Raw genomic sequence first — 24,418 nt, 5'->3', positions numbered from 1 at the left:
ATAACTTGGTTCCAGAACTTTAATGAGGCTTCGGAAGACATTGTTTTTAACAACGCTGTATTGATGTATATACTGACATTTTAGTAGCATAAAACAAAAACATAACATGTGTCTTCTTACATTAAATCAAAAACAGGCGAAAACAACACTCGAAAAACAACTTAACACTATGTTAAATGTACTAGTTTGACATAGGCAGCACTGAGTGAAAATACATAAGAAAATTACTTAAATTTGTACAGAAACTCCCCGTAGTACTGTATCCTGGGTGCCATGCTCCAGCTTAACGGATCACCCCAGCCTGAGAGCATGCTCAAACAAGGATGGTCTTGCGAGATACCATGCAAGATGTTAAAACTGTACACATATATGGGGAAAATGGGCTAATTCTTAGGATCGATCTCGGGTTAATATTAATCCATATCGAATCATTCAAATAAAGATTGATTTGAATCAATAAATTATTTTTTAAACACTCCCCTATTTATGACTCACAACACTGTGGGTCACTATACTGCCCTCCAAATGTATTGGAACAGTAAGGCCAATCACTGCTGTAGACTCAAAACATTTGGGTTTGACATTAAAAGATGAATATGAAGCAAAAGATCAACATTTCATCTTTCATTTCTAGAAATCTTATTTTCAGATATCCTGGATCTGATACACACTTCAGAAGATTATGTGAACTCACTTATTTTTCTTGTGAGCGAATATATTTGAACTTTGGAGTGTCAGGTGTGTTGTGTTTCCCAGCTGTGTCTTGATACATTGATTATTCAAACAATAAATAGTGCTGAATGTCTGCTCAGTTTCCTGTTTGGGTTTTATCTGTGCAGACTGAGCATTTAGAAGTTAGAAAACTAACCACCATGCAAATCAGGGAGCTGTCTGGATAAAAAAACTAGCCATTGTAAAGCTGAGAGAACATAGTAAATCAACCAGAGCCACTGCACAAATATTGGCCACATCTGTTTGGAAAGTCTTAAAGAAGAAAGTCATCACTGGTATACTATGTAGGGTAGTCCAGACTGCGCATGGGTTCATATCTGCTGTCTTTTGCTTTACAGCAGGGGTCGCTAATAGACAGACCATGAAGCATGAAACATCTGGCCCATGAGGTTGTTTGAACTATAATGAATGATAATCAAAAAATAAATAAAATGCTTCTCTGGCGAGCTTTTGTTTCCTTTCCTCCCTTGTCTCTCTGTCGCGCTCGCCGTGACTTTAGTTCTGTCTGTTCTTGTCTTTCCAACCGTTTTTAGGCTCATCTCCTTATAAGGGCGTTTTTCCCAAGCGCATCCCAAGTTACTAGCCGGGGGAGCGGTAGTATATTGGACGGCGACCCAGACGACACAAGTTGGATCCCGCATGAGGAGAGGTGTGTTTATTTATTTATTTTCTTTCTTCTTGGGTTTGCCGGCTTTGAATTCAACTGTGCTGCAATTGGGTTCAACAACCCTGAAGGAACGTGACGGACTGTGAGGCGCCAAGCGCTGCCGCTGTTGTGCTGAAATCCGACTCCCCGCAGAATCCGACTTTGCACAACACCGCCTGCTGTAAAACTGCTCGAGTGGAAACAGCATTTATAAATAAATTAACCAACACTAAACGAAGGGCATTCTATCTGATCTAATTTCAGTTTCTTAGTTTTATAAACACAGTACAGTTCCAGTTAGTTACCGTTTTTATCTTTTAATTACCATTTCTATTAGTTTCAGACTGTCTGCGCTGGGATTACATCACGTGTTAAGCCATGCGGTTGCCTCATGTTTATGCCCGCTCCCCCTCCCTCTTGCTCCCCCTTTCCTCGCCCTTCTTGGCAGCAGAACTCAGAGTATCTATTTCTTGTGTCAAGAATCAGAACATTGCAACATGATGTGTTTTTACTGAATTGGGTAACATTGCACGACCCACGATGACGATGCTTAAACGATATATCGTGCAGCCCTACTAGAGGGTCTGAAAAGTCGCTAAATATATAGACTGCTCAAAACTCATGCATTACTAGGGCTGGCCCGAATAGCGTTTTTTGAGCTCCGGATATTCGGCACTGATTCGAAGCGAATATTCGAATATTCGTTTTTAAAAAAAGAGGTATAAAAAAAAAAAAAAAAAAAAGCAAATCACGGCCCCTTTAATCCACTGAAAAATGTTCAATTTGCTCTGACCGACGAGACATATTCACCCCGGATTTTTGGTGTTTTTATCCCCCATATTTTTTCTGTGTTTTTAGCCCAGATTTCTTTGTGTTTTCATCCCGGAATTTCTGCTGCCCCACACCGAGGCTGCTGCTGCACGGTTTCTCCGCTGCGCAAGCCAGCCCAGTAAATTGCTGTTTGTGTTTTCACACTTAGGTTATTTGCTTGAAAAAACAAACAAAAAAAAACGTTTGTTCAGGAAGTATTTTATATTCTTAAACATTGTTGATTATATTAGAGGACAGTCATTGTAAACTGTACTTGGTCTATTTCGGTTAAAGGATTGTGCAGGGCATAGCCGTATTACTGATTTTGTATTTTTGCACTTGGGCTATAAGCTCAATATTAAATATTTCGTTTGCTTAGAAATTATTTTATATTTTTAAACCATTTTAAATTATATTAGAGTAGAGGAAATTCGTTCAGACATCATTTTTGTAGGCCAGGCTTTTGTAACCGATTTACCCCTTACGTTTTATTATATAAATCAGTTTCGAAGAGCCTGCATTTTTTTTATCATGTATAATAGAGGTCTGCGCGAGACTGATTTTTAAACCCACTCTTCCACGCTCCCGCGTTTCTGTCTCGTTACCGCGCCACAAAAAAACTGCTTCTTTTAATCCCGCGCCCGCCCGCCACATACACATTTCTGCCGCTCCCGCCCCACGTTCCTAATATAAATTAAATAAACTACATTTAATGCTTCAAATTTACTTATATATTTATTAACACAGCAGCGCTGAATAGTGTGGTCCCGTTCCTTACCCCAGTCCAAACACCATCGGTGTGTGCGTGTGTGTCGGTCCATCCTGCGCGTTGAGAGTTTTCTTTAGGTTTTTTTTTTACAATTATTACAGTTTTCTTAACTATTTATTAATTTGCTCCCGCATCGTCTGGATTAAACTCCCGCTCCAGCCAATAACAGTTCAGTTCTGTCCCGCGCGCAAGATATTCTGACGGGACCCGCGAGAACAGAAGTGGTTAGAGTGAGGTGGAACTCTGGAAAGGAGAAAAAAAACGAATATCCGAATACCAAAATTAAAAACCGAATACCTACTCAACGAACGAATATCCGAATACCCGAATATTCGGGTCCAGCCCTATGCATTACATAATGCATTAACACCACACCAAGATACAAATGATAAAAAATCTGTTGAACATTTTGTTTAGATTTTTCACACACTTTTGGTCCCAACATTGCGGATGGAGAAAAGCTGTACAGTTCTGGTGTGTCAATGAAACATGCAGCGCAGATATCCGTGTAGTAAACGGAGATGCACAACCACGAGTAGTGAATGCAGCACATGCAGCGTTCAGTGTGAAACTGCTTAGCATTTACAGCAGAGACAGTGTTTATTGATAGCTGTGGTAATTAGCATTATCTGGTTAATATATCAGATTATACCACAGTTAGTTCAGACCCTGCAATGTGATTGGCTAACAGCCATTTAATGAGTGACATTATTAGACAGTAATGAATCAGAATCACTTTTTTTCACCAAGTATGTTACAAATACAAGGAATATGGCTTGGTGAGAGCAACACATGTATGATATGTAACAGTTACACAGACTATTGCCAAACATTACACTATGAAGGAAGGTGCATTTTTTATATTATAGAGTTATATTTTCATATTATACAGTATATTGTTGATCTCTAATCATATTACTGGATTCCTGTAATATACTGTAGCTGCTTTGTTGTGAAAATTGTGCTTGTAAAATGTGCTAAAAAGTACTATATATATATATATATATATATATATATTGACTTGACTTTGGCTGAATCTGTAACACTGCTGTAACAAGTCACACATTTCTGCCAGTTGACGTGAGTGGGTTGGGCCTGAACTCAGCTTCCTGTAATGGAAACCAATCCACTTTCAGCATAGAATTATAAAGGTCATGGTGCAGTTTAAAACTAGAGTAATGCTCTGATATAAGCTCATTTTGATGGTTTAACATTGTCTTTCAGAACCAGCAAGTAAAGTAAGCGTTATAGTATATTTTAGTTATATAGTTTTCTTGTTGTTTGCTTATTGTAGTGTTTCTATTCTACAATGTAAATGAATACTGATTATTTTTTTAGTAAAGAAAAGAAGACCAATAGCTTGAAGACTTTTTGAGGATCAAACTACAATGATTGTCTTTTGTGGACTTATTTTGCTTATATCAATGTCAGGTAAGTTTTTGTACTCAAATTCTTCTCAGTGTTTATTTATTTATTATATCTAAATATTTAAAACATTTTTCCTTTTTTTTCAGATGCCTCTAAAGTTAACATTTCTTGTCTAAATGGTAAAAAGTACGTTCAGAATGGGGAAAATGTTAGTCTGAATTGCTGGTTTTCAGCTGTTGATTTGGAGGCGACTGCATGGTTCAAACAGACTCCAGGAGAAAAGCCTCTTCTGATTGCCTCAACTTTTCGTTCTTTCGCAGCTGTTTATCATAACGGGTTTGATAAAAGCGGCCGTTTTATTGCAGTAACAGAGAAAAGCACTTTTACTCTGAACATCTCAAATACAGAAGCATCAGATTCAGCTACGTACTTCTGTGCAGCTGCATATTATACAGATATCGCTCTATCAGACTGCACAGTTTTAGTCCTCAAAGGTAAAAGTACTTATCTACAATAAAATGTAATCTATTTTAAAGTTAAATATTTAAACAATGACCTTTAGTGATCTAAACAATCACTAAATTACATTTTATTTTATTTTATTATTTAGAAACACCATCGAGTCTCTACACTGTTCTCCAGTCTCCCGTATCAGATCCAGTCCAACTGGGAGGAGATACAACTCTGCAGTGTTCAATACTCACAGATAACTCTGCAGGAGATCACAGTGTGTACTGGTTCAGACACGGATCAGGAGAATCTGATCCAGGAATCATCTTCACTCATGGAAACAGGAGTGATCAGTGTAAGAAAAGCTCTGAGACTGTTTCTCCTACACAGAGCTGTATCTACAAACTCCCCAAGAACAACCTCAGCCTCTCTGATGCTGGAACTTACTACTGTGCTGTAGCTGCATGTGGAGAGATCTTCTTTGGAAATGGAACCAAACTGGACTTTACTGGAGGTAAGATCAGATATTTTAATTAAAATAAAATCTATAAATATATATATATATATATATATATATATATATATATATATATATATATATATATATATATATATATAAGCATCTTTATTTATAGATGCTATTTAAAGATATATATTTATAAAGAGAGAGAGAGAGAGAGAGTTAAATAAAGTTACATATAAAAAATAAAGGTTCATTCATTTTTTATGATAACACTTTATTAGATGGTCCATTAATGATTCAATGTGTCTAATAAATACAACTAAAAGTAAAAAAAAAAAAAAAAGAAAAACACTTAACATTTTAGGATTATATTTAGGGTTAGATTTAAGGTTTAGGTTAAGGTTTGAGTTATGCTTAGGGTTAAGTTTGGGGTTAAATTTAAGGTTCATGTTCTTAAGAAAATAATTTACATTCAACTCAGAGTTAAGCTGCATTAAAAATTCACGCAATTAAATGTTAGTTGACGATGAGCATCCATGAGGCATATATAAAAGACCAAATGAAGTGATATTTTTTTATTTATGTTGTGTAACAGTGTTAAGAAATTCTGTCATTGCCTGTCAGCAAATAATAAAATTGATTTATTTTACCTCATGAGATTCAATATTATTAGTATTTTATGGTCTATATAATTATCCTTGTGGTTTTTACCATGATGTTTATAATTGTAACAGGTATTGATACAACAATACATTTTTAACTGATTATTTATTATAAACTTTTATAATCTAACTAATAACGCTAACAAATGTTGTTATAAACAATTTAAAATCCATGTATAAGGGGAGTTATATCAATTAAATAGACTATAATAGACTATTAATTAAATTCAGGTCAGGGGATTCAGGGGTTAGGTTTCAAATCAGGAACACTAATAATTTATCATTTTAATAATCAGTTATCGATGTTATAAACATCATCTACAAAAGATGATGTCTTTTCATTATTAAAATACTATTCTTAGGTAAAAAAAAAACAACAACAAAAAAACAGAAATACAACTTCATACTTATATTTTTAGAGGCGTTTGCATTTCAGAAATCCCACAATAGGCTAATATACATATATTTACATACTTTTGAATTTTGTTTCAATTAATAATCAACATTATTTGTGTTTTTTTAATAGAGAAAAGTAATCTGGACCCAACTATTATTGCTTTGGCAACATCGAACATCCTGTCCATATTTATGATTTTATTTTTGTGCAAAAAGTTACACAACACTCATCATAAAGGTAGGTTTTACACATAAGACTGATATAATTGTTCAGTTTATGATGTTTATAAATGTATATAAAATATTTTCTGCAACACAAACTGAATGCTTTTTCTTTTGTTTTGTTTTTTTCTATATTTATGTGTTATTCATTTGTTAAAGATTCTGCTGAAGGTCGAGCTCAAGTACACCAGGTGATTATTTCATGGTTTATTTATTTATTTATTTAAAACTACAGAAACACTGTCCCGGTAAGCAATAGTTGTGCTGCTAAACAAAAATTAGATAAATAGATTTTGTGTGCATTATAATATTTCTTCATGTCATAGATATAATGCATTTAAAGTAAAAAAATATATCAATTATCTGTAATTGTCAGTAAATTTCCTGTTTTTTTTTTGTGGCGTCTGTCAGACTGAAGAAACTGGAGATCTGAACTACGCAGCTCTCAGCTTTACTCAGCCTCCCTCCTCAAGAAGAAGCAGAACAAAGAACAGCGATGATCAGTCTGTGTACTCACAAGTGAAGAGCCATCAATAAAATCATAATTAATATAAAAATTTTACCATTTTACCATATCATTGTAACTGCTCTGTAAACAGTATTCATTTCATAAATATTCACACTGTATATAGTGAACAATCAGTAACTGCCTTTCTGTATTTATCAGTGTTTATATATATATTTTTTTATTTATTTATCTAAATATAATTACTGTCATATCTACAGAATATTTAGGTCTATATGATATTTTCAGAGGTGGAAAGTAATGAATTACATTTACTCAAGTTACTGTAATTGAGTAGATTTTATGATTAATTTGTCATTTTTATAGTTTTAAAAATAGGTAATTTTACTTTTACTCAAGTACATTTTGATACAAGTAATTTACTTTGCTACACTGGAAAACTCCCGATTACTGAGTAAAAAATAAAATGTTTGAAAAAAAAAAAACAATTGTCTGAATTAAAATAAATAAATAAATAAATTGGCTTGGATTCTCGCGCGTGGAATAACGAGGCAGTAACGTCCTCACGCAATACAAAATGTGCCCCGCCAGACAGGGCTGTTCAGCTTTTAAAACTTTCACATCAAACCTGAGAAAGCATGTGGTAATAAATATGTTTTTCATTAAACAATCTGCATAAATGTTAAAAAAAACATGTAAATAGCAGTTAAAGCAGAGCAATGGCAAGTTAAAAAATAATAATGAACTGTAAAACTATAAAATTAAAGTTTATAGTCACCTATATTACTATAACTTTTTAACTGTAAAGAAAAAAATGGATTATAGAAACCTATTCCACTTGTTCTTTAAAATGTTTTATGGGATGGTCTGAACAAATACTGCCTGAAAGATCCAAATTATTATGTGGAATAATAGTTCAATAAAAACTATTTAATTTAGGATTTGTTTTTACTTTCTTACATCAAATAATAAAAAGTAATTATGTAACTTTTACTCAAATTACATTTTTAAATTGACTACTTTTTTACTTTTACTAGATTTTTAAATGGGTACTTTTACTTTTACTTGAGTAGAATTTTAGCAAAGTAAAGGTACTTTTACTTAATTACAATTTTTCTGTACTTTTTTCCACCTCTGGTTATTTTTGATTGTGTCTTGCATCTGCATGGTCATTGCTGTTTCTGACTCTTCAGGCTCTTTATGCAGTCCAGACACATGACAGGCACATGCAGATACCAAACACACAGTTTATTACTAAAGGGGCACATTTTGTATTGCACAAGGACGATATTGCCTTGTTATTCCATGCGTCAAAATCCGTGCCAATTTATTTATTTATTTTTTTAATTCAGACATTTTTTTTTCCAGCATTTTATTTTTTACTCAGTAATTGGTAGTTTTCCAATGTAGCAAAGTGAATTACTTGTGTCAAAATGTACTTGAGTAAAAGTAAAATTACCTATTTTTAAAACTACTTTAAAAATGACAAATTACTCATAAAACCTACTCAATTACAGTAACTTGAGTAAATGTAATTCATTACTTTCCACCTCTGAAAATATCATATAGACCTAAATATTCTGTAGATATGACAGTAATTATATTTAGATAAATAAAAATATATATATATAAAAACACTGATAAATACAGACAGACAGGAGACAGACAGGGTAAGTAAACAAAATGGCAGCAATAGTAAAAAACATACCAAAGAAAAGCAGGCACAAAGTGTCAATACACAGGACATCCAAACAAGAGAAGGGCTAGGCCAAAAAAGTCATAAACAGAAAAAAAGACAAGAGAGTAGATCAAAAATACAAAATAGGTCAGTAACAAAAGAGCAATACACAAAAGAAATGATTAGTAGAAGCGCTATTATTAGTAAAAGCGCTAGAAACTAGGTCAAATACCGGGCAAGGAGCTACTGAAAACAAGGGGTGTATATACTCACAGGATCAGGTGTGGGTAATCAGAAGCAGTGAGTTAGAGCACATTAGCACCACATTATCAGCAGAGTCCGGAAGGTCTGGTGTAGGTGCATGAGTCTTTAGTGTGTGTATCAGAGTTTATGGCAGGCAGACTGACAATGTCAGGACTGACATTTACTGTATTAAAGCAATAAAAGAAATCCCAAAAATGTTTCTTGTTGCAAATGTACAATTTAATTTAGTACTACATTCTGAACTAAAATAAAATGTTAACTTGCCTACGATGTACATTTTCTATTCTGTCTCATCTTATACTACTTAAAGCAGCACTTGGTAGGATTTCCTTGTTTTTTGATATTTTTTTTAAGTAAAATTACAGCTGGAAACTCACTGCTGCGCTGCATTGAGGTGTAATAGGAGGAATAGCGGTGCTCTCGTGTCTATGCCGGAGCTCCTCTGAGCTCAAACCAGACTCTGTAAGTTTTCCGAGGCGGCCGCGACCAACGCTCGCAAGAAATGCGATCTGCTTTCCGAGTTCTAACAGTTTTACAAGACTTCTGGTTCATTCTTTACAAACTAACATACAGACACTCTGACAGAAGCTGGAAAGAGACCGAATATTTCTGTGAAAGCCAGAAAAACTAATCCGCCTGAAACATTTATTAAACTCTGCAACTGTAGGGGGAGCCCACAAGCACAAAATCTCAATCCTACATAGTGGAGCTTTCAGGGTAATATTAACTAAAGTTTTAGAATAATTGAATAAGTTCTATATTTATACTCATTATTATAAGTGGTTTGAGCCCACTGCAACATCATGTTTTGATACCCAATGAGGTTTAATCTCATTGTAAAAGGTTTATAAAAGGCTTCCTCTTGTCTTTCTCTTTGTTCTTTTAAGATTGGAAGATATAAATAGAAACAACATTACCAGTTACCGGCGATCCTGCTTTCCTTCACTGACAAAACAAATGCTTTTAGATGATGGAGGCTATTTAAGGCTTTTCATCTTTGCCTAGTTTACATCATTACAACTGCTGCGAACACCAAAACAATAATTCTAAATAATCTATTAGAAGAACTGTGTACACTTGTTAATTATACAGTACACACATTATTAACCCTTTCTGACAAGCTATAATATCAAGATGAACTGATTAAATCTTGAATAGTAGCTGACACTGTTAGAGGTTTAATATCAGGATAAAAATACCTGGATGACTAGCAGCTGCCACTAACAGTGGTCACTAACCCACTGGCAGCTTCTACTGGCTGAGTTGAAGTCTATGTATAATCACCACAATTTCAGCAAAGTTATAAATTAGAAGCTAGGTATGAAAACGTTTGGGCACCCCTGATCATTTTTATGATTTTCCTTTTTAAATCATTGTTTGTTCAGATCACTATTTTCAGTTAAATATATCATATAGCAGATAAACTACTTTTTCATACCACTGTGATCAAGGGTCCTTTCTCTGCTTTGTTGGTATAATTAGTGTTGCCAACTCGTAGTAAGGAAAGTAGCCGACTGTCCTAGAAGTCGCTAAATGACGTCTTCGCCTAATTTGCACAATACATGTTTTTGTAGCTGTAAAGGATTAACATTGTGGGAGAGAAAAAAAATAGAAGAAATCACACTAAAAAAAGGTAGAAATGTTACAAATGAATTCTAAAAAATTAACAACTGTGGCTTTTTAAATAGGCAGTCACTTCTCAAAATAACTTAACTGTTACATTAATTACATAAATCAGTTTTTTGTTAAATATTATTATAAGAGCAGCAGTTAGCCGGAACTGTTATTCTATTTTTTTTCATTATGAGCCCGACTCCACCCATTAACTGGCTGTTTTCGGGCTGTTTGAATAACGAAATCTGTTCAGAATGATGTTAATAAACACTACAACACTGAAGGAGCATAAACCTATTATTTAAATAAAAAAAAGTTTAAGAACAGCTACACACAGCGCTGCAAGTCTAAAGTGCTTAGTTTTACTTAATTATTATTCTTCAGAGAACTTTATCAGAGATTTATCAGTTCATCCTCCCGTGTGGGTGTTCTGGTCCCCACGTTCTGCGTCTTGTGTTTTTACCCCAGTGTCTGCTCTACACGTCGGCCCGTTGAGCGACTGAGTGCGGCTACCTCACTGCGACCTCTCCACGGCGCACGACTAAAGAGCGGCTACTTCACTGCGACCTCTCTGGGACGCACGTGGTCCGGCGAGCGACTAAAGTGTGGCTACTTCACTGCGACCTCCCCGCGGCGCACGCGGGTTTGGCGAGCGACTAAAGTGCGGCTACTTCACTGCGACCTCCCCGCGGCGCACGCTGGTCCGGCGAGTGACTGAAGGAACGTGACGGACCGCGAGGCGCCAAGCGCTGCCGCTGTTGTGCTGAAATCCGACTCCCCGCAGAATACGACTCCGCTTCACACAGAATTTCGCTCAACACCGCCCGCTGTAAAACTGCTTGAGTGGAAACAGCGTTTAGAAATCGCAGTTTTCAAATACAAGGAATTTGGCTTGGTGAGACTAACACATGCATGACATGTAACAGCTATAAAGAGCACTGAAAAGCATTAGAAGCTAAGAGAAAAATGAAATGAAATAAAATAAAAATCAGAACTGTACACATATGATTATTATTGTATATTATTGTATTATTGTATCCAAAAATTCTTGAGGTAGGTTTATGTTAAATATTCTTTAAAGAAAGTTGCAGATGATGTTTACATTACAGAAGAGAAGAACATCTAAACAGCTGTTCAAATAAGCAAAGTGCAAGTGAGCAAATTGTGAATCTAGTCAGTACAGTTCAGTGAGTAAGGTTGTCCACTGTGGTAAAGGAGAGCTACAGCTCTGGGAAAGAAATGGACTGTAATGCACTGTAATGGAACTGTCCATGTATCACTCCACCACATACTGGTAACCTAGCAACAGTGAAGCTCTTACAAGCCAAATACAAACCAAATGCGATGTCAGGCAAAGACGCAGTCCCACAAATAAGCCCAGAGATAAGAAAATCGCATTATTACAAACATTATCAGCCACCGATATCAGGTTAAGAGTTGTTATTATTCAAATAAAAGCTTAAGTGTATATATTTTTCAGTTAATATGGGGTATTTTAAGCTAAATATAGGGTGGACTCCCTATATTGTAATTGCGCAGGTCTTGTCACTGGGGGGCGCCGAAGTAATCAAAACTTTAATTCTTAAAAAAAAAAACATTTTCTTTGAAAGTCAAACAAGCACTGGACTTTAATCTACACAGATTTCTCTTCTGAAAACCATTAATTTGGATGAGAAAAGCTCTTACGTTTATTTACAGTAAGCTTAGATTTCCACAATTTTGACAAAAAAAAAGGCAGATAATGGAGGCCACCACGTTAACCTAGCAACAATGCAACTTACAACAGCGCCGCTACAAACAGAGCAGTAATGGAACTATTTAGTGTTTATAACCAAACCATTTGTATTTTTCTGCTCTCTTTAACTCAAAATATTTTAATAAACAGCAACATAACAGCAGTGCCAATATTACATGTTATAGCACGAACGTTGAGTGTAGTATTGCTTAATTAAACTGCACCTTATCAGCAGTTTAGCTCAAATAAAAGAAGTATATTTTATTGCTGGGTCAGATCGAGAGCGGATCACGTTCTCACCGTAAGCGAACCGCTCCAGAGTTCGTCCGGTTGTTTTGATCTGCACCAGAATGCAATTACCTCTTTCACACTTTCACGCTTAATGGAAACAAACCAAGGGTACAAACAAACCAGAGCTCATTTGAACCAAAGAGTGCTGGTGTGAAAACACTCTAAGAGAATTAGTATACGTCTTTTCCGCCTTTCAAGCTGTGCAAAGCGTATTTTGTGCCCTCACGTTACCAAAAATGCACACACCGTCATGTGCCAAATCCAGCTGCACGATGCGCAATTGACTAGTGCACTAAGAAACGCTAAAATAGCGCCCTAAGGGTTAAAGTACCATGTCAATTTGCGTGAGGTTCAGATGAAAACTATTTTGCTACTATCAACACCAAACTCATCATTCTTACCATCAATACTGTGACTATAATAGCAGACCTGAGGAAGAGCATTTATGTATCATTGTTGTGTTTATCTTCCTCAATAAAGTTATACTTTTGTATTATACAGCATATTGTTGATCTCTTATCCTATTTCTGGATTCCTGTAATTTACTATAGCTGCTTTGTTACAATGTCAGTTGTAAAATGTGCTACAAACAAACATATATATATATATAAAAACTTGACTTGACATTGGCTGAATCTGTAACCCAGCATGTGGGTGGGTTGGGCCTCAACTCAGCTTCCTGTAATGGAAACCAATCCACTTTCAGCAAAGGATTATAAAGGTCATGGTGCAGTTTAAAACTAGAGTAATGCTCTGATATAAGCTCATTTTGATGGTTTAACATCGTCTTTCAGAACCAGCAAATAAGAAAGCGTATAGTATATAGAATTCATTTAGCAGGTTTTGGGCTGCAACTATATTTTAGTTATATAGTTTTCTTGTTGTTTGCTTATTGCAGTGTTTCTATTCTATAGTGTAAATAAATAGTGATTTTTTTAGTAAAGAAAGGAAGACAAATAGCTTGAAGACTTTCTTGAAGATCAAACTACAATGATTGTCTTTTGTGGACTTATTTTGCTTTTATCAATGTCAGGTAAGTTTTTGTACTCAAATTCTTCTCAGTGTTTATTTATTTATTATATCTAAATATTTAAAACATTTTTCCTTTTTTTTAGGTGGCGCCTCTAAGATTAACATCCCATGTCTAAACAGTAAAACGTACGTTCAGAATGGGGAAAATGTTAGTCTGAATTGCTGGTTTTCATCTGTTGATTTGGATGCGACTGCATGGTTCAAACAGACTCCAGGAGAAAAGCCTCTTCTGATTGCCTCTGCTTATCGTTTATCTGCAGCTCTTTATCATAATGGGTTTGATAAAAGCGGCCGTTTTACTGCAGTAACAGAGCAAAACACTTTTACTCTGAATATCTCAAACACAGAAGCATCAGATTCAGCTACGTATTTCTGTGCAGCTGCATATTATACAGATATGGCATTATCAGACTGCACAGTTTTAGTGCTCAAAGGTAAGAACTAATCTACAATACAATTTAATTGATTTTAAAATTAAATGTTTCAATATTGTAACACTACATCTAAACAATCACTAAATTACATTTATTCCATTATTTAGAAACACCATCGAGTCTCTACACTGTTCTCCAGCCTCCCGTATCAGATCCAGTCCAACTGGGAGGAGATACAACTCTGCAGTGTTCAATACTCACAGATAACTCTGCAGGAGATCACAGTGTGTACTGGTTCAGACACGGATCAGGAGAATCTGATCCAGGAATCATCTTCACTCATGGAAACAGGAGTGATCAGTGTAAGAAAAGCTCTGAGACTGTTTCTCCTACACAGAGCTGTATCTACAAACTCCCCAAGAACAACCTCAGCCTCTCTGATGCTGGAACTTACTACTGTGCTGTAGCTGCATGTGGACACATCTTCTTTGGGAATGGAACTAAACTGGACTTTACTGGAGGTAAGATCAAATATTTTATTTTTTACCAAAAAAATTACCTCAAGCCCAACTCAAGTTAAGTTTTCTTAGAATATCTGAAACAGTAAAGGTTTATTCATTTTTTATGATAACACTTTTTTTGGATGGTCTATTAAATGCAACTAAAAGGAAAAAATAAAAATAACCTCTTAATATTTATGAATTATATTTAGGGTTAGATTTAAGGTTTAGGTTAAGATTTGAGTTATGCTTAGGGTTAAGGTCATGGTTAGATGTTTTTAAGAAAATCATTTACATTCAACTTACATTTAAGCTGGATTAAATATACATGCAAATAAATGTTAGTTGACGATGAGCATCCATGAGGCATATATAATAAACCCAATAAAGTGACAATTTTTTATTTATATTGTGTCACAGTGTTAAGAAATTCTGTCATTGCCTGTCAGCGAATAATTACATTTATTTATTTTACCTCATGAGATTCAATATTATTAGTATTTTATGGTCTATATAATTATCCTTGTGGTTTTTACCATGATGTTTATAATTGTAACAGGTATTGATACAACAATACATTTTAACTGCTTATTTATTATAAACATTTATAATCTAACTAATAACGGTAACAAATGTTGTTATAAACTATTTAAAATCCATGTATAAGGGGAGTTATATCAATTAAATAGACTATAATAGACTATTAATGAAATTCAGGTCAGGGGATTCAGGGGTAAGGTTTCAAATCAGGAACACTAGATAATTTTAATAATCAGTTATCGATATTATGAACATCATCTACAAAAGATGATGTCTTTTTATTATTAAAATACTTTAGATGTTAAGCTATCTATATTCTTAGGTAAAAAACAACAACAACAACAACAAAAAAAACAGAAATACAACTTCATACTTATATTTTTTAGAGGCGTTTGCATTTCAGAAATCCCACAATACTTGCACGGATTTTGTTTCAAATAATAATAAATATTATTTGTGTTTTTTTATTAGAGAAAAGTAATCTGGACCCAACTATTATTGCTTTGGCAACATCGAACATCCTGTCCATATTTATGATTTTATTTTTGTGCAAAAAGTTACACAACACTCATCATAAAGGTAGGTTTTACACATGAGACTGATATAATTGTTCAGTTTATGATGCTTATAAATGTATAAAAAATATTTTCTGCAACACAAACTGAATGCTTTTTCTTTTGTTTTTTTTTTTCTATATTTTTGTGTTATTCATTTGTTAAAGATTCTGCTGAAGGTCGAGCTCAAGTACACCAGGTGATTATTTCATGTTTTATTTATTTATTTATTTATTTATTTTAAACTACAGAAACACTGTCCCGGTAAGCAATAGTTGTGCTGCTAAACAAAAATTAGATAAATAGATTTTGTGTGCATTATAATATTTCTTCATTTCATAGATATAATGCATTTAAAGTAAAAAAATATATATCAATTATCTGTAATTGTCAGTAAATTTCCTGTTTTTTTTTTTGTGGCGTCTGTCAGACTGAGGAAACTGGAGATCTGAACTACGCAGCTCTCAGCTTTACTCAGCCTCCCTCCTCAAGAAGAAGCAGAACAAAGAACAGCGATGATCAGTCTGTGTACTCACAAGTGAAGAGCCATCAATAAAATCATAATTAATATAAAAGTTTTACCATTTTACCATATCATTGTAACTGCTCTGTAAACAGTATTCATTTCATAAATATTCACACAGTATATAGTGAACAATCAGTAACTGCCTTTCTGTATTTATCAGTGTTTTTATATATCATTTTTTAATATAAATATAATTACTGTCATATCTACAGAATATTTAGGTCTATATGTTATTTTTGATTGTATCTTGCATCTGCATGATCATTGGTGTTTCTGACTCTTTAGGCTCTTCATGCTGGCCAGACACACGACAGGCACATGCAGATACCAAACACACAGTTTATTACTAAAGGGAATGTACTTACAGGGATAGTTTGAGACAGACAGGGTAGGAAAACAAAATGGCAGCAATAGTAAACGACATACCAAAGAAAAGCAGGCAGAAAGTGTCATACACAGGATCCCAATCCCAAAAATGCAAATGTAAAATTTATTTAGTACTACATTCTGAACTAAAATAAAATGTTTTTACGATGCAAATTGTGCTTGTATTTTCTATGCTGTCTCATCTTATTCTAATTAAGGGTAATATTAACTAAACATGTTCCAAATATTTTGAAACTGGAACAGGTATCTAGTTATAAAAGCTTTTTTATGCCCATTTTAATGGTGGTTTGAGCCCACTCCAACATCATGTTTTGATACCCAACGAGGTTTAATCTCATTTATAAAAGGTTTATAAAAGTTTTCCTCTTGTCTTTCTCTTTGTTCTTTTAAGATTGGAAGATATAAATAGAAACAACATTACCAGTTACCAGCGATCCTGCTTTCCTTCATTGACAAAACAACTGCTTTTAGATGATGGAGGCTATTTAAGGCTCAAAACTCCAAAAACTGCTGGGAACACCAAAACAACCATTCTAAATAATCTATTAGAAGAACTGTGTACACTTGTTAATTATACAGTACACACATTATTAACCCTTTCTGACAAGCTATGATATCAAGATGAACTGATTAAATCTTGAATATTAATTGACACTGTTAGAGGTTTAATATCAGGATAAAAATACCTGGATGACTAGCAGCTGCCACTAACAGTGGTCACTAACCCACTGGCAGCTACTACTGGCTGAGTGGAAGTCTATGTATAATCACCACAATTTCAGCAAAGTTATAAATTAGAAGCTAGGTATGAAAACGTTTGGGCACCCCTGATCATTTTTATGATTTTCCTTTTCAAATCATTGTTTGTTCAGATCACTATTTTCAGTTAAATATATCATATAGCAGATAAACTACTTTTTCATACCACTGTGATCAAGGGTCCTTTCTCTGCATTGTTGGTATAATTAGTGTTGCCAACTCGTAGTAAGGAAAGTAGCCGACTGTCCTAGAAGTCGCTAAATGACGTCTTCGCCTAATTTGCACAATACATGTTTTTGTAGCTGTAAATGATTAACGTTGTGGGAGAGAAAAAAATTAGAAGAAATCACACTAAAAAAAGGTAGAAATGTTACAAATGAATTCTAAAAAATTAACAACTTCTGTGGCTTTTTAAATAGGCAGTCACTTCTCAAAATAACTTGTTATTTAATAAATGTTATGTTAATTACATAAATATTTTTTTTTGTTAAATATTATTATAAGAGCAGCAGTTAGCCGGAACTGTTATTCTATATATTTTTTATCTTTATTTTTAAACCTGTTATAGACAAATTGTTCAATGATGAACTAGCTCTTTTTACAAAGAGGCAGACACTGTGGACGAGGTGAGTGACAGGCTACGTGGTGAATGAGGTGAGTGACTGACTGAGACTGTGTGAGTTAAAGTTTCTGTTCGTGTCATACTGTAAATACAGAGCAGGGTCAGTCAGTGGCGGCTTTGAGTACGTGTAGTTCATTTACAGCGGTTCGTGGAGCGGTGTGCGTGTGTGCTCTGAGTGTGAGACTGAATGTTGTGAGCAGGACTGTCATTATGAGCCTGACCTCACCCATTAACTGGCTGTTTTCGGGCTGTTTGAATGAGCGAAATCTGTTCAGAATGATGTTAATAAACACTACAACACTGAAGGAGCATAAACCTATTATTTAAATAAAATGTTTAAGAACAGCTACACACAGCGCTGCAAGTCTAAAGTGCTTAGTTTTACTTAATTCTTCTTCTTCAGAGAGCTTTATCAGAGATTTATCAGTTCATCCTCCCACATGGGGTGTTCTGGTCCCCGCGTCCTGCGTCTTTTCTTGTGTTTTTCACCCCGGTGTCTCCGCTCTACACGGCGGCCCGTTAAGCGACTGAGCGTGGCTACCCCGGCGAGCGACTAAAGCCCGGCTACTTCACTGCGACCTCCACGCGGAGCACGCCGGTCTGGCGAGCGACTAAAGTGCGGCTACATCACTGCGACCTTCCCGCGGCGCACGCCGGTCCGGCGAGCGACTGAGGAACGTGACGGACCGTGAGGCGCTACGTGCTGCCGCTGTTGTGCTGAAATCCGACTCCCCGCAGAATCCGACTCCGCTTCATGCAGAATTTCGCACAACACCGCCCGCTGTAAAACTGCTCGAGTGGAAACAGCGTTTATAAATAAATTAACAAACACTAAATGAAAGGCATTCTATCTGTAATTTCAGTTCGTTTAAGTTACTTTTATAAACACACGGTACAGTTCCAGTTAGTTACCGTTTTTTTCTTTTAATTACCGTTTCTATTAGTTTCAGACTGTCTGCGCTGGGATTACATCACGTGTTAAGCCATGCGTTGCCTCTGTTTACGTTCGCTCCCCCTCCCTCTCGCTCCCCCTTTCCTCGCCCTCCTTGGCAGCAGACAGAGGCGGCGCTGCTCATCCAGAACTGTGAGTATATATTTCTTATGTCAAGAATCAGAACATTGCAACTTGACGTGTTTGTTTTTACTGACTTATGTGACTATTGCGCATGCGCACATCGCGATGATGATGCTTAAACGATATATCGTGCAGCCCTACTAGAGGGTCTGAAAAGTTGCTATATATAGCAACAAAGTCGCTAAGTTTTCAACACTGGGTATAATATTTGTGAGTGCTCAAAACTCATGCATTACATAATGCATTAACACCAAACCAAGATACAAATGATAAAAAATCTGTTGAACATTTTGTTGAGATTAATCACACACTTTTGGTCCCAACGTTGCTGATGGAGAAAAACTGTACAGTTCTGGTGTGTCAATGGAACATGCAGCGCAGATGTCCTTGTAGTAACCGGAGATGCACAACCACGAGTAGTGAATGCAGCACATGCAGCGTTCAGTGTGAAACTGCTTAGCATGGACAGCAGAGACAGTGTTTATTGATAGCTGTGGTAATTAGCATTATCTGGTTAATATATCAGATTATACCACAGTTAGTTCTGACCCTGCAATGTGATTGGCTAAGAGGCGTTTTATGAGTGACATTATTAGACAGTAATGAATCAGAATCACTTTTTTTTGCCAAGTATGTTACAAATACAAGGAATATGGCTTGGTGAGAGCAACACATGTTTGACATGTAACAGTTACACAGACTATTGGCAAACATTACACTATGAAAGAAGGTGCAATACACAATAAATAGTATAAGAAAATAGTTAAAAGTGCTCAAGGAATAAAGAGCACTGAAAAGCAATAGAAGCAAAGAGAAAAATAAAAAGTTGGTTTATGTTAAATATTGTTTAAAGAAAGGTGCAGATGATGTTTACATTAAGGAAGAGAAGAACATCTGAACAGCTGTTCAAAAAAGCAAAGTGTAAGTGAACAAATTGTGAAACCAGTCAGTACAGTTATATTTTTATATTATACAAAATATTGTTTATCTCTAGTCATATTACTGGATTCCTTTAATATACTGTAGCTGCTTTGTTAAAGTGTCGCTTGTAAAATGTGCTATAGACAAAAATATATAAAAAAAATATATATTGACTTGACTTTGGCTGAATCTGTAACCCTGCTGTAACAAGTCACACATTTCCGCCTGCTGACGTGAGTGGGTTGGGCCTCAACTCAGCTTCCTGTAATGGAAACCAATCCACTTTCAGCATAGGATTATAAAGGTCATGGTGCAGTTTAAAACTAGAGTAATGCTCTGATATAAGCTCATTTTGATGGTTTAACATCGTCTTTCAGAACCAGCAAGTAAATAAGTGTGTAGTATATAGAATTCATTTAGCAGGTTTTGGGCTGCAACTATATTTTAGTTATATTGTTTTCTTGTTGTTTGCTTATTGCAGGTTTCTATTCTATAGTGTAAATAAATAGCGATTTTTTTAGTAAAGAAAGGAAGAAAATTTGCATGAAGACTTTCTTGAAGATCAAACTACAATGATTGTCTTTTGTGGACTTATTTTGCTTTTAACAATGTCAGGTAAGTTTTTTGTACGTATGTTTTTCTCAGCGTTCATTTATTATATTTTATATATTTTTAAAACATGTTTTTTTTTTTTTCAGGTGGCGCCTCTAAGATTAACATCCCATGTCTAAACGGTAAAAAGTATGTTCAGAATGGGGAAAATGTTAGTCTGAATTGCTGGTTTTCATCTGATGATGTGGAGGTGACTGCATGGTTCAAACAGAGTCCAGGAGAAAAGCCTCTTCTGATTGCCTCGGCTTATCGTTTATCTGCAGCCGTTTATCATAACGGGTTTGATAAAAGCGGCCGTTTTACTGCAGAAACAGAGCAAAACACTTTTACTCTGAATATCTCAAATACAGAAGCATCAGATTCAGCTACGTACTTCTGTGCAGCTGCATATTATACAGATATCGCTCTATCAGACTGCACAGTTTTAGTCCTCAAAGGTAAAAGTACTTATCTACAATAAAATGTAATCTATTTTAAAGTTAAATATTTAAACAATGACCTTTAGTGATCTAAACAATCACTAAATTACATTTATTCCATTATTTAGATTCACCATCGAGTCTCTACACTGTTCTCCAGCCTCCCGTATCACATCCAGTTCAACTGGGAGGAAATACAACTCTGCAGTGTTCAATACTCACAGATAACTCTGCAGGAGATCACAGTGTGTACTGGTTCAGACACGGATCAGGAGAATCTGATCCAGGAATCATCTTCACTCATGGAAACAGGAGTGATCAGTGTAAGAAAAGCTCTGAGACTGTTTCTCCTACACAGAGCTGTATCTACAAACTCCCCAAGAACAACCTCAGCCTCTCTGATGCTGGAACTTACTACTGTGCTGTAGCTGCATGTGGACACATCTTCTTTGGGAATGGAACTAAACTGGACTTAACTGGAGGTAAGATCAAATATTTTATTTTTTATCTAAAAAAAATTACCTCAAGCCCAACTCAAGTTAAGTTTTCTTAGAATATCTGAAACAGAGTAAAGGTTTATTCATTTTTTATGATAACACTTTTTTTGGATGGTCTATTAAATGCAACTAAATGTAAAAAATAAAAATAACCTCTTAATATTTATGAATTATATTTAGGATTAAATTTAAGGTTTAGGTTAAGATTTGAGTAACGCTTAGGGTTAAGTTTGGGGTTAAATTTAAGGTTCATGTTCTTAAGAAAATAATTTACATTCAACTCAGAGTTAAGCTGCATTTAATATTCACGCAAATAAATGTTAGTTGATGATGAGCATCCATGAGGCATATATAATGGACTAAATAAAGTGATATTTTTTTATTTATGTTGTGTAACAGTGTTAAGAAATTCTGTCATTGCCTGTCAGCAAATAATTAAATGTATTTATTTTACCTCATTAGATTCAATATTATTTGTATTTTTATGGCCAATACAATTATCCTTATGGTTTTTACCATGATAGCTGACATCTTTATAATTGTTACATGTATTGATATAACAATACATTTTTAACTGATTATTTATTATAAACTTTTATAATCTAAATAATAACGCTAATAAATGTTGTTATAAACTATTTAAAATCCATGTATAAGGGTAGTTATATCAATTAAATAGACTATAATAGACTATTAATGAAATTCAGGACAGGGGATTCAGGGGTAAGGTTTCAAATCAGGAACACTAGATAATTTTAATAATCAGTTATCGATATTATGAACATCATCTACAAAAGATGATGTCTTTTTTTATTATTAAAATATTATGTTTCATTAAAAAAAAAAAAAAAAAAAAAAAAGAAATACAACTTTTTACTTATATTTTTAGAGGCGTTTGCATTTCAGAAATCCCACAATAGGCTAAAAATGCATGTATTTACAGACTTGCACGGATTTTGTTTAAATTAATAATGAATATTATTTGTGTTTTTTTTTAATAGAGAAAAGTAATCTGGACCCAACTATTATTGCTTTGGCAACATCGAACATCCTGTCCATATTTATTAGGGGTGGGAATCGTTTACTATCTCACGATTCGATTCGATTCCGATTTTGGGGGCCACGATTCGATTCAAAATCGATTTTTGATTCAAAACGATTTGAATTATAAAAATTTCTGCTTCTGGCTTATGAATCTTATTGAAAAAAAACCCTCCATAATATACACTGGTCCTGGAGCAAGTAATGTGTTACAAAAACAATAAAATGTGCAGGAATGTGGGTCCTCAGTGACAGAGGAATCACTGGGATATCACAATGACGTTAATGAACAATAAATAAATAATAAATAACACTGCTTTATTACCAGGCTACTAGCGGTGGTGTGTAGGTGACGCTGCTGGGCTGATGTGATGATAGCAGTGAAGCGCTAAAGTTCAGGAGCAGCTGCTGATTAACTAGTTAACTTTAAGGTCGTTGTATTTCTTCAGAAAGGGGGCAGGAGGTGGAGAAATTAATTCATATGGTCCATTCCTTAATTCCTCTGTGATGAGGAGCTGAAATTAGCTCTGATTAGCTTATTGTATTTTTCCGTTCCGCCTTAAATGCTGCAGCCCGCTGCCACCTGTAGCGTTATTTAAGGTGGAACTGGAAAGTTAGCTAGTTAGCTAGCTAACAGTTACTGAAACTAACTACTAGCGATCTTTTTTATGCTTGTTATGAAGCATTCTGCCATAAAACATTGAAACTACACGTTAATCTAATGTAATATAGTGCTTGTTCTGCCATCTTACCGGTGATTCTCAAACACCTACGCTCTGTGTGTGTCTGGAAGATCTCCGTTTGAAAGGACAAGCGCTATCCCCAGGGTTGCCAGGTCCAACAAAAATACCCAGCCCAAAATCAGTCTAAAACCCGCCCCTCAGAATCGATTTTGGGACATTTTAAATCGATTCTGAATCGTAGTAAATGAGAATCAAGATTCTTATGTGAATCGATTTTTTGGCACACCTCTAATATTTATGATTTTATTTTTGTGCAAAAAGTTACACAACACTCATCATAAAGGTAGGTTTTACACATAAGACTGATATAACTGTTCAGTTTATGATGCTTATAAATGTATAAAAAATATTTTCTGCAACACAAACTGAATGCTTTTTCTTTTTTCTTCTTTTTTCTATATTTATGTGTTATTCATTTGTTAAAGATTCTGCTGAAGGTCGAGCTCAAGTACACCAGGTGATTATTTCATGGTTTATTTATTTATTATTTATTTTAAACTACAGAAACACTGTCCTGGTAAGCAAACGTTGTTCTCCTAAACAAAATGTAGATAAATAGGTTTTGTGTGCATTATAATATCTCTTCATTTCATAGATATAATGCATTTAAAGTAAAAATATATATTAATTATCTGTAATTGTCAGTAAATTCCCTTTTTTTTAACATGTTAATTTTTTTGTGGCGTCTGTCAGACTGAAGAAACTGGAGATCTGAACTACGCAGCTCTCAGCTTTACTCAGCCTCCCTCCTCAAGAAGAAGCAGAACAAAGAACAGCGATGATCAGTCTGTGTACTCACAAGTGAAGAGCCATCAATAAAATCATAATTAATATTAAAATTTTACCATTTTACCATATCATTGTAACTGCTCTGTAAACAGTATTCATTTCATAAATATTCACACTGTATATAGTGAACAATCAGTAACTGCCTTTCTGTATTTATCAGTGTTTTTTTTATATATATAATTTTTTATTTATCTAAATATAATTACTGTCGTATCTACAGAATAATTAGGTCTATATGATATTTTCAGAGGTGGAAAGTAATAAATTACATTTACTCAAGTTACTGTAATTGAGTAGATTTTATGATTAATTTGTAATTTTTAAAGTCGTTTTTAAAATAGGTAATTTTACTTTTACTCAAGTACATTTTGACACAAGTAATTTACTTTGCTACACTGGAAAACTACAAATTACTGAGTAAAAAATAAAATGTTGAAAAAAAGAACAATTGTCTGAATTAA

The 24,418-nt window shown here is 34.7% G+C and overlaps 1 protein-coding gene and 2 long non-coding RNA genes across 3 annotated transcripts in view; all 3 read left to right on the top strand.

Annotated features, from left to right (window-relative positions):
* Window positions 1-24,418, top strand: part of LOC111190124 (uncharacterized) — a 137,373-nt gene that overhangs the window by 56,544 nt on the left and 56,411 nt on the right. The window lies entirely within an intron of this gene.
* On the top strand, window positions 6,486-16,216 carry LOC125803994 (uncharacterized). Its single transcript, XR_007440481.1, has 3 exons — window positions 6,486-6,534; window positions 6,678-6,709; window positions 15,997-16,216. It is a non-coding gene; the product is annotated as an uncharacterized LOC125803994 (long non-coding RNA).
* On the top strand, window positions 23,400-24,282 carry LOC125803993 (uncharacterized). The gene is made up of 3 exons (XR_007440477.1): window positions 23,400-23,451; window positions 23,594-23,625; window positions 23,862-24,282. It is a non-coding gene; the product is annotated as an uncharacterized LOC125803993 (long non-coding RNA).

Source organism: Astyanax mexicanus, chromosome 8 (genome assembly GCF_023375975.1).
Source record: "Astyanax mexicanus isolate ESR-SI-001 chromosome 8, AstMex3_surface, whole genome shotgun sequence".
NCBI classification, from domain to species: domain Eukaryota; kingdom Metazoa; phylum Chordata; class Actinopteri; order Characiformes; family Acestrorhamphidae; genus Astyanax; species Astyanax mexicanus.
The sequence above is the reverse complement of the archived record's forward strand: the minus strand, read 5'-3'. Positions and strand labels throughout refer to the sequence as shown.